We start from the raw sequence: 12,180 nt of genomic DNA, 5'->3' as shown, positions 1-12,180 counted from the left end.
ATGGACATCGATAACCATAAAGTCAACTATGGATCAAACCTATCAACTCTCCAAACTTTCAAACTTCCAACTTTTGGCAATTAGCCTCAAAATCATCCAGAAACACCAGAACTCAATCCGGACATACACCCAAGTCCAAAATAACTATCCAGATCTAACAGAACGATCAAAACTCGAATTCGCGATCATTTTCTCCCAAACCAAACCTTGATCAACTCTTCCAACCTAAAGCTTTTAAATTGAGAATTACTCTTCCAAATCAATTCCGAACTTCCCGAAAATAAAAACCAACCATGAAAGCAATTTGTAATACATCATATGAAGCTAATTAAAACCTCAAACCACAGAATGGAATGCCAATGCTCAAAACTACCGGTAAGGTCGTTATATTCTCCCCCACTTAAACATACGTTCCTCCTCGAACGTGCCCAGAGTCATTGCAAAGGCATTAAATTATTGTATTATAAATTCACCATACATATACCCATGGGTGATCCTATGTCACCTCAATCCATATAAACCAGTTAACACAACCTAACTGAAGATTCTTTCTTCAACCTTAGTCCACAAACTTTAGAACCCAATCTCCAACATCTAGAATTCATTATATGACTCGATTCTCGCATGTTGACAAAAGTCAAAAAAAGCTATATCAATTTATAATCATATTCTAAGATATAATCACACGATATACCACATAACTCATGTACTCATAATGATATCTTTCGATCACAATAGCTGCTCATTACTAAACCCAATATCGGTAACAAACCTTATATCAAATAAAACCTTGTTCCAAACCTTCGTACACTGCCAAAGATGAAAGAAACACATAGAAACTCATAATCACCCATCAAATCAAAAAGTCGTGGAGCTCTCTCGCCGACAAGAACAATTGCCAAATTCTAAGCTCACTAATGACATTGTTTCTCTAAATATACCTTAACCAAATCTAATGGCACAAATTCTAGGTCCAAGAATCTCATTTCACCCAATACAAGCTGCTCGACTGACAGACCACACAAATGACTCCTAGAGCCACATACGATGCAATCCATGCACCCTCAAGCAACAACTCGAATGTAACCAATGATGGAAGGTAAACCAAATGAGAGAACTATCCCACAAGCTCAACATATACAACCACAAAGCACCATACTATGAACCTATCCTACAAGGGAGAAGCAAAACCTGTGGAATAAGCAAAAAGGATCATATCCTAACACAACTTCGCTGCAGTGCGTAACCGAATCCAAATACACATGTCGACATGGAATACCTGTCGAACCATAATGCTCACAATCAACCAACACATGTGTATCAACAACAAGCACGCTAAGAGCATGACAATAACCATGGAGAAATGGATAGCACCATATACCACAAATAGGAAAAACACGACCAAGTGCAATAAGCAACTCGACATCCCATGAGACATCTCGCTCAATCTCTACCACATTGCCCAAGCAGAACCACATCATGCGTGTAAATAGTTAACAGTCTCACAACCCATCGTAGCATAACATAGAAACACATGGAACATATATGGAAATGAACAAGATCAACACTAGTCGATGACACACCCCTCAACAATAGTTGTGCCGAGTAAACAAACATGAATCGATGTAGAATACACATCCTTATTAGGCCTTTCAATGGGTCCCCAAATTAATTCCGATCCTCCAAAAATAGGTAAATAACCTTCCAAAAATCCACAGTAATCTATCCATAATGCATACCATCAGTTGTTTAACTCTTATCATATCTTCACAGTCCAAAAGCAAGGAATAATCTGCCCTTTCGAACTCCCAGTTTCCAAATACCAAGAATATATGAATCTCCATATTTGATCCCAACTCCACCACTCAAATTATTGACATATCACTCATACCCAATCACTTCACGAGGGATACTCCCATAAGTATTTTGTGCTACGTAGAAAAATCTGAACATCAACAGTCAACAACAAGGTGATTACTGTAATAATAGTCAAGCATTCACAAGTAAAAACACAATGCGCATCAGAAACGCACACCCTTTCCAGGTAATACCAGATAGTACCGGCATTCTTCTAAAGATATAAAACCGTCCATGCTATCTAGAACTCATGATCTTCCCTTCAAAATTGAACCGCAACCTTGTACATACTATCTCAATCCACACAGTGCACCATATCTATCATGTCATCATATGAAAATTACGAGAATCTCATTATCAGCTCTGAATCACAAGTAGGATAAACACTTTACCAGCCAGAAAGAACATTGCGACATGTAACAAACCTTTCATACTCGTAGAAGACATCTTTCTCAAGCCCCAGTCAAAACCATCGAGAAACTCTTCGAAACCCATTTGCACATAATCAAGCCATCATAACTAAATCCCTCTAACTCAACTAAGTCACGCAGGTCGGCAAACCCAAGAGTATTTCCACAAAACACATGTAAAGTGTCACCACACAAAAGGAATCGATCACTTTTATTTCTATGTTGATCCAAACCACTACCAAGCTGACCCATTTCTTCAAGTTCCTTTTGACTTGCCTTCAAGTTAATACTTCTCCTTGCCAGTACACTATGGTCCTTGATCAAAGCTCCCCCCTAGAGATCCTAGCATGAGACCATATCGTCTTGAGGCCCATAAGCCACTGTATTCCCTCTTAAGCACCTAATAGTACCACAACTGAAATGCCACTCTGAAGAGATCTTCTATGAATTTGAAGATGTTTCTTTAAGCTCTATAATACTAAAATGTAGAATCAATAATGGTACAAAAATACCACAACTCTCTGCACCATCCAATACAAATCTCAGATCTTAGCCAGATGCAAATATGGGAAACCCTCAAATACCACATATAAATCTTAAACTCATTTGGACCTTCTCCAGAGTCATCCACTCAGCTCTAATCCTCAATTTACAACTAATACGAGCCGAACGACTTATGCTCCATTAGCACACAAATACCTTAGGAAGTGTAAGGCCCCGGAAAATTTTTCTAACGATTTAATATTTGGGAATAACATGTTAGAGTATTAAAGGAGATCCATGGGATAGAACCACATTATTTTGAAATGAAAAGTATATGTTTAAGGTGTGTTAAAATATGCTAATGAGTTTTGTGAATGGAAAGAATTCGTGTGGAACAAGGAGGATACATTAAGTGGAAAGGATGTCTCAATTCACATAAGATCCTACTTCAAACGTATGTGGCTACCAAAGTATAATGACTTATGAGGTGATCTACTTATCAAATTAAATCCCTTTGAGTCTAGTTTCTAACACTTCAAACCGTTCGTCATTCGCACATTCCTACAAGAAGTTATGATCAAATACCCAAAGGCTGGTCTGTAGCTCGCTATAGAGCTCGCGAGGCCAGGTGTAAGACTAGGCTTTAGCCTGGCGTGGCCAGGCCTGTAGCGCGCTAAGACCAGGCTTTAGCCTGGCAAGGCTAGGTCTGTAGCCTGGTCCGGAATTTTGGAGTATCCATTTTTCTATTGTAATAACCCGACCCAACTTCGATAAATAACCCTTGAAGCAAATTTTGGAGAAACAATCTGATATTTTTAGAGAAAAGTGAGAGTGTTCTAGAGAGAAGAAGAAGCTCAAGTGCTTTGTTCATCATGATCTTGTCCAAGCCTTGAAATCCAACAAGAAATACCTCAAGTTCTTCATCTAAGAGGTAAGGTTCCATACCCTAGTTTTCAATTTTGAATTTCGGTAAAAGATGGTTGATTTGGAGTATGATTCTTGGGTGTGAGAGTATTATTTATACATTCATGTACCAATAAGTTTTATGGGGAGATTGTTGAGCTAAAATGGATAAAGATTTATTTGTGAAGTGAAAGAAACCTTGTGGAAGAATCTTGTAACTAATTTGCACATATACTGTTAGATAAAATGCTCAAATGAGCTGAGACCATGAATATCTTCCTAATAATGGTTCAATTTTGTTATGTCTCAAAATAGATTGGGATTGCTAGAATTTCCAGAATGTCGTAGTAATTTAAGGAAAGCTCAAAGCAAGGTATGTTGGCTAAACTTTCTCTCTTAGAATAGATATCCATAATGTTTCCGTAAGATCAAGTATGATTGGCTCAAGATACCTAACTTCTATATTCTGAGTTATTCCCTATAAACTTGTTTATTCTGACTGAGCCTTATATCGAAAGATAGATGTTCAAAGTATGGTTTGCATATTAAAATATTGTGGCTTGGAGCCGTGTTTTAGATGAGAACTAGTATACTAATTGTGTGAGAAAATCTCAATATTCTCAATAATCGAAATTGCTCATATGTGTACCTAAAGTCTGGATTGGAAATGTATTATTGTTGATAACCTATAAAGGTGATTGGAAATGAAATAAGTGAATTGGGATATAAAGTGTGGCCAACGTGCAAGAGTGAAAGTTATACTTGTGGCCAATGGTGCCAATGAAATGAAATGATGTGAGAAAGGTTATGAAATGAGTCTCGACTAAAATGTTTTAAAATGACTTCGAAAATAGAATTGCATAAAAGCTTTCGTACTCAAGTCATGCCATAAGTGGCTGTTTTAACAAATACTATGCTTTGTGAGTATTTCCAATGTATTTTGCATTCTTACATATTCGTGAGTGGAAATTGTGTATTGCCCTTTGTGGGGGAAAATGTGTCAAGAATAAATGGTGTGTTATTTGCTGATGATTTAAACTTGCGCATCAATTGCCAGTCATTTTACTCCACTTCTCGGAAAGAAATCTATGGTACTTAAATTGGTCATTTCAAATGAACTAAAAGTTGTGATTTCCGGAATATTTTATGTATGTTGATATTTATGATGATGATACATGAAAGGGAAGAAATAAAAGTGTGGAATAACAAATATGGCCACCATGCCTTGAATAAAGAATCTTGTGAATGGCCAAAAGAGCCAAGGAAATATTGTTGTTATTATTGGTTGAAAATACTAGGTTAGATTTATACAATGTGGAAGATGATGAGGTAAATACATTTGTACCTATGTTATTATTGTGAATTATTCCCCTTATTTGGGATGAGATTGATGTGATAAAATTATTCCTCTTAATTGGGATAAGATTGATTGATATAAAATGGTTGATGTCTCGAATAATACAGCCTAGCCGATTGGGTCGTGATCGGACACCATGTCGCACACATGGTGGTAATTGTGCTAGAAATTATAATTGAAATTGAGATTTTGGTTGATGTCTTCAAATAAGACAGCTATCATATTGTATTATAAATTCAGGATGTGTTCCAAACTATGGATTGTGTATCCACATGTTATAATTTCAAGTCGTGATTTATGTGAAAGTTATTATGCCAAGTTGTGTAGAGATTGTGATTGTGATACATCTCCACCCGCATATATTGGGGTGAGGCGGCATGACCGCTTTGTGTGGGGATTATGGTATAGAGATTGTGATTGTGATACACCTCCACCCGCATATATATTGGGGTGAGGCTGCATGACCGCTTTGTGTAGGGATTATGATATTGTGGGACTGCACCTCCACCTGCTAACATTAGGGTGAGGCGGTACGACCGCTTTGTGTATGGTTTTGGTATTGTATTGTACCTTTTGTTTATATTATGATCACTTTTTGAGGTATAGCCGGGGCCTTGTTGCCGGCACCATTTTTACTCTCTTTTATATCTTTAGAGGCTCCGTAGACACTATGTGGTTTGTATATAGGTGTTGGGAATGTTAAACAAGTATATGTTGTGTTGATCACTTGTTCCACTCAGACTATAAGAAATATGTATTTTGAGACTTAAAGGCGCAATGTCTAATGAAACAAATTTGGGATTGTATGAATGAGCTTCCTACTGTATAATTAATGAAATCACATCTATTCTTGATCATGGGTGAATTGGGTAGAAAGTATCTGACAGGCTTGCTCAGCTGGGTTCCCTCGGTTAAGCACCGGTCGTGCTTCCCGAGGTTGGGTCGTGACATTTACATTAACCTGTCTTAGCATATCTAGAAATCTCTCAAACTGCTTATCCAGCTTTTCTCTATAGAGCTTTTGGGGAAAAGGTAAAGCAGGCATGTGCTTGCTCACATCATCAAATTCCTCCCTTCTTGAAGTTTCCTCCTTCTTCTTTTTCTCAGCTCCCTTCTTGCCTTTCTTCTTCTCAGTCTTTTTATCATCTTCAATTTTCAGCTCCTTCCCACTTTCTTTTTCAGGTGTAGCTTCTTTGTGAATTGGAGTGGGATCTTTCAACACTTGTCTGCTTCTCAAGGTTACATCATTTACCATTTCTTTGGGAATCTTTTCAGTATCAGCTGGTAGAGTACCTGGTTTTCTCTTGGATTATATAGTTGCAATTTGTCTCACTTGTCTCTCCAAACTTCACAAACCTGTCCCAAGTTCTTTAATAGTTGCACCATGAGCATCTAATATGTCCTTTGTCTTGGCAATGAATGACTTCATCAGATCTTCTAAACCAGACTGAATTGGCTGTTGAGGCTAAAACTGCGGCCTCTGCTAATTCACAAAACCATGAGCTCCTTGAAATCTGGAGTTATTTTGTTGCCATGCATTTGCTGTACCCCCGGGTGAACTCCATGAAAAACCGGGGTGCTTATGACCCATTGCATTGAAGTTGTAATTACCAACAACATTAACTTCCTCGATCGAGGCTTGACACTCATGAGTAGGGTGTTCTCTTCCACATATGTCACCATGTTGTAGGGGGCTCACTATGTATTGAAGCTAAAGTTAGCTTCCATATTTTCTTTGCCATGGCATCAAGTTGTACATGCACAGATGTGTTAGCATCAACTTGGTGAACAACCGTTGTTCTTCTTCTTTCAGCAACTTCAGAGGGCCACTGATTTGCATCCTCAAACAACTCATCTAGAATTGTAACTATCTCCTCTGGAGTCTTTTTCATCAACAGGCCTCCATCTGCATTTCTCAATGTCCTACGTGAAGTTGGTGTCAATCCATCCCAAAAATCCTGGAGTTGCATCCAGAGTTTTATTCTACTATGCTGACACTTACGCACTATTTCTTTGAACCTCTCCCAAGCTTCAAACACCGTTTCAGTCTCATTCTGACAGAAGTTGTGGATTTCTCTTCTAAACTTGCCCGTCTTAGCTGATGAGAAATATTTGTCAATAAATTTCTGGTCATCTCATCCCATGTTCTAATCGATCCATTAGGCAAGCCTCGAAGCCAGTGCTTTGCATCATCTTTAAGTGTGAAGGGGAATTCCTTTAGATAAACTGCATCTTGCGACACACCATTATATTGAAAGGTGTTCATTATCTCCTTAAAGTCCATTATATGATTGTTTGGATCTTCGTTCACCTTCCCTCTGAAGATGCAGTTATTTTTGAGCATTTGGACAAACCCTTGCTTCAATTCAAAATCGTTGGCTGCGACTGGAGGAGGTCTCACACTTGATAAGCCTTGGTTGTAGGCCGGTCTAGCATAATCACCAAGTGGTCTCCCAGCACCGGGAGCTCAAAAACAAAGAAATTAAAGAAAACAAGTCAGCAATATTATAGACGAATTTAATGGGAGCCGATATTCTAGAGCTATGGGTTAGCCAACATACCTCGCTTGAGCTTTACATAGGTTACTATGACGTCCAAATACTCCTAGCAATTTCAATCTATACGAAAATGATAAAAATCAAATCATAATTAGAATGATTCTCATGATATAAGTCTCTTGTGAATTTCGTCAAACACTTATTATGCAAAATCGACCACAAGGCTCTACAATGGTAATACTTTCCTCCCTCAACCAATTTCAACAAGAATCTACCCGAAGTAGTCCAACGATCCTACATACTACCTCTTATTGGCACATGCATGGCCTATCTCCAACTCCACAACTTACTTAAACCCATACCAATTGCATGAAGGTTTTAGGACAATGTCTTACCTGGATAGTTGAAGGTCTAATGAGTGATTCCCTTGAATCTTCAAGATTGGGGCAAGGATTGATGATCAAAGCACTTGGGGATTCCTCCTCTCTCTCTCTCTAAAGCACTCCCCTCTCTCTAAAATAGATGTTTAAACCACCCAAAATAACCCCAAAGTCATTTTATAAGAAATGGGGTCGAGTTATAAAAATAAAAAATGGACCCTCTAAACTCAACTTTGCGATCGCAGAGGGGACCACAGAAAAGGTATGTGGTCTGCGAAGTGGACTGCAAAAATGATCCCAAAAATTGGGTTGTTCGGGTTGGGTCTACGGTAGGTCTACCATCCGCAGACCAGTTATGATTTCAACCCATTTGTGATTATATTTTAAAAATCTACATGGATTTTAAACCCCTAAAATATGAATTTAAACTTTAGGAAGTGGGATTTTTGGTATGAGCTTAAGAGAGTAAATTTGGGAGTTTTGATTATGAAATTGGACCTCGATTTAGAATATAATCACATATTTAGAGTTACAGGATTATGGTTAACTATATCTTTGATCAATTTCAGATTCCATCCCTAGGGCCCGAGGTGGACATTTTGTTGACTTTTTTCATTTTGGTTAAAGGCTCAATCTTTTGTTATGAAATCAATTCCTAAGGCTTGTATTGACTCATTTGAATAATATTGACTAAATTCGAGTCGTTTGGAGTTGAATATTGAAAGGAAATATGGTTGTTATTGATTAAAGCTTGCTGGGAAGAGATAACTCTCTTGGCTATCCTTGTATGAGGGAATTCTCCACATAGGTGATCTATATGCTACTTGTTACATGATTTAGGTGCCACGTATATGCAAGGTAACGAGTGTATATGCGTAGCTAGGTTCTGACCTTAGACAGATAGAGTTGGGCTTATGATATGCTTTATTAGGACTTTATGAACTGTCTATCCATGTTTCTTTGATTCTATAACTACGTGATGAATCCAAATCATGATTTGAAACCCTGCTAGGGCTATGAATTGTGGATTTTGACATGACAGACTTCTTTCACCGTATTGAATTTTCTAATTTAGCAGTAGTCATACTATTGCCTTACTTGATTAATAATATATAGGCAATTTGGTTTAATTTGCTCTTATTGATGTCAAGACCTGACTTAAAAACGTTAAATAAGCAAATTGAGTTGTTATGAAAAGTAGAAATACGTGTTTAGCCATAGCTATATCTTATTCATGTAAATATTCATCCACATTTTATTATTATGTCGTGGTGCATCTTTATCATATCATTTATACACATATTCATGAGTTGAAAAGTTGGATATTGAGATAAGTTGAGTATTTTGGCACCATAGACATTGTCAGTGGATATTAATTATTGATGATATTATGATTGGATCAGGTTCCATGTTGCATTGGTATTGTGAGTGGATAGGTTGCACACTCCAACATTATTATTATTAGTGGATTGGGTTTCACGCCACAACAACGCTTGGATATGGATTCGCCCCTCCGTAGTCTGGTAATTATCCATGTTACTTTGGGCCCTATAAGCGCAGGCACCCAGATTGGTGCTAGCTTGAGCCTTATGATGGCTGAGTATATTTTTACCGAGCCTATTATGGTCGGGTACGATATGGCGATGATGCCCACAAAGGTGAATATCTTTAAGAGTGTGTGTATGTGTGTATGTGTGTGTGTATATATATATATATATATATATATATATATATATATATATATATATATATATATATATGTGTGTGTGTGTGTGTGTGTGTGTGTGTGTGTGTGTGTGTGTGTGTGTGTGTGTGTGTGTGTGTGTGTGTGTGTGTGTGTGAAGAATAAAGATAACTGATATTATATTCAATCTCTTGTCTTAAAAGCATGTCTAAATTCTATTTTAGTGTGTTTCTACTAGTGGAATTGATTAAGGATACCATGCTTTATCCCATGTTCTAATTATGTTTTCATATGCTTATTAAGTTGTTAGTAAGTTTTAGTTTCGATCCCTGGTCACTATTTCTTCGAGGGTAGACTTGATACTTACTGAGTACCATGATTTTGTACTCATATTACACTTCTGTATATTTTTGTACAGGATCTGAGGTTGGTATTAGCGGTACCCATTGAGTTGAGTACGAGTATTTTGTTGGAGACTTCGTGCTGAGCTGCTTTACTTGATCCGATCTGCAGCACATGGAGTACTCCTTCCCTACTCATTTATATCTGTCTGTATGTTTTTATTTCCGGACAGAAGTTGTTCAGTTGAGACTATATACTCTTGTTAGATGCTCGTGGAAATATTGTGATACCAGGTATTAGGATAGGTTGTGAGACAATTATGGTCTTGTTTATACCCTGTCTGGGATTCATGTATTTATGACATTGATTTGAGATTTATTTTGCCATGCTATTTATGTCATTAATTAGTTAATGGCTTAATAATTGGGTCATAATATTATTATTGAGTGTTGACTTACCTAGCAAGCAGGTTAGGGGCCATTACAATCATTGGTGCAATTTCGAGTAGTGACGAGGGGAGTGAAGTAAATCGCAATCACATGGGAATAGCCCACGATCGATTATAAGATTCTGGCAGAGAATTCCGATTGCATGAAGGGTAAACGTGATCACATAGGAGGAAGTCTAGCCTGAATTAATTTATATATTGCTATTGCATGAGGTGCTATACGATTATGTGAGCTGTTATGCGATTGCAAAGTCCGGGGATAAGCATTTTATGCATCGTGATCGCGAAGGTTGTGATCATGATCGCGAAGAAGAAAGGCTGCCAGTGGCATTAAATGTCAAATTTTGGGATTTTGAGTTCATATCTTTACTTTTTTGAGTTTTGATGAGCGGGTCTATGTGATTTTGGAGAGGGATTTCACCCAAATTATGAGGGTAAGTATTATTAACTTGGTTTTTATTATATATCATGATTATCCATAAAATATTATACCTAAATCAATGATTTATATAGTAGAAAATGGAGTTTTGACTTGAAACTTAATAGTGTGTATATTGAGGTTTTGAAGATCTATTTGGACTCGAATTCGGAAATTGATTATATATTTGGACTCGTGGGATTATGGGCCATCCGTATGTGGTCTTGGTTACGAGCTCTGACCATGAAGGCTCAGTTGAGTTTTGTTAACTTTTTGGGATTTCTTTAAAGATTGAAACCTTATTGATTGGGATTACTTCTTTTATCATTGTTTGACTTTGCTAAATGATATTGACTTAGTCTTGGACAATTGGATGTTAAGAACAAAGGGAATGGCATAATTTAGGACAGAAGACTAGCGCGGAGAAATTAAATTTACTTAACCTTAACTTGAGGTAATGTTTACTAAAATGGACTTACGTGATACATGCTATATGTGTGGGGTGATGTATATGCGAGGTGATGGGCATATATGCAGGAATTAAGGTTATACCATGCTCATGGTAAATATAAGGATTTGTTATGCCTTGTTTTGGTATATGCTTTACTTGTGATATGTTTTAATCATTTGTATGACTACTTGAGCTTTCTTATTCATCTTAGTGATCATGTCTAGGTTTCTGATGCTTTAATTGGACATGATGGCTTTTTGTATGATGAATTACTTGTTAGAACTGTAGTCATACCTTATAGTTATGCATGCATTATGCATAGAGGTCATCTCTATACACATGCATACATCCTTGCATGGTTATTTCTACGTCCATGTGCATGAATATGTTTATCTCTTATTCATATGCACACATTTTTGCATATGGCTCTCTTTTGTGGACTACGATTAAGGCACGTGTTCCACACAGTTGAGATGATTAAGGCATCTGAGTTATCTGTATGATTGATATTGTTATGGCATGATAATTATGGCGTGCAGTTATTGTGACATTAATATTGTTGTGGCATGATGGTTTATGATGTGCAATTGATATGAAATTGATATGTTATGGCACAATGGATTCCACGCAGTGTTTGGATATGGATACATCCAATCACTAAGTCAAGTGATCAACCATGTTATAGATGGTCCTGTGAATGTAGGTGATACACGCATCATGTTGGTGTAGGTGGGACGTGCTAAATCATGTTGGAGCACATAGTTTGTGATGGATATCGGTTATGGTGGAGTCTTGAGCATGCATTGTGTAATGACCCGATCGGTTATTTTGAGAAATGTCATTCCGTCTAGTGGTTTGAGGTCTTGAGTAGCTTAATGTGATGTATTACAAATTGTGTACATGGTTGTTTTTGATTTTTAGGATGTTCGGGATTGATTCGGAAGAGTAA

This window comes from Nicotiana tabacum, chromosome 13 (genome assembly GCF_000715075.1).
Source record: "Nicotiana tabacum cultivar K326 chromosome 13, ASM71507v2, whole genome shotgun sequence".
In the NCBI taxonomy this organism is placed as follows: Eukaryota; Viridiplantae; Streptophyta; class Magnoliopsida; order Solanales; family Solanaceae; genus Nicotiana; species Nicotiana tabacum.
The sequence above is the reverse complement of the archived record's forward strand: the minus strand, read 5'-3'. Positions refer to the sequence as shown.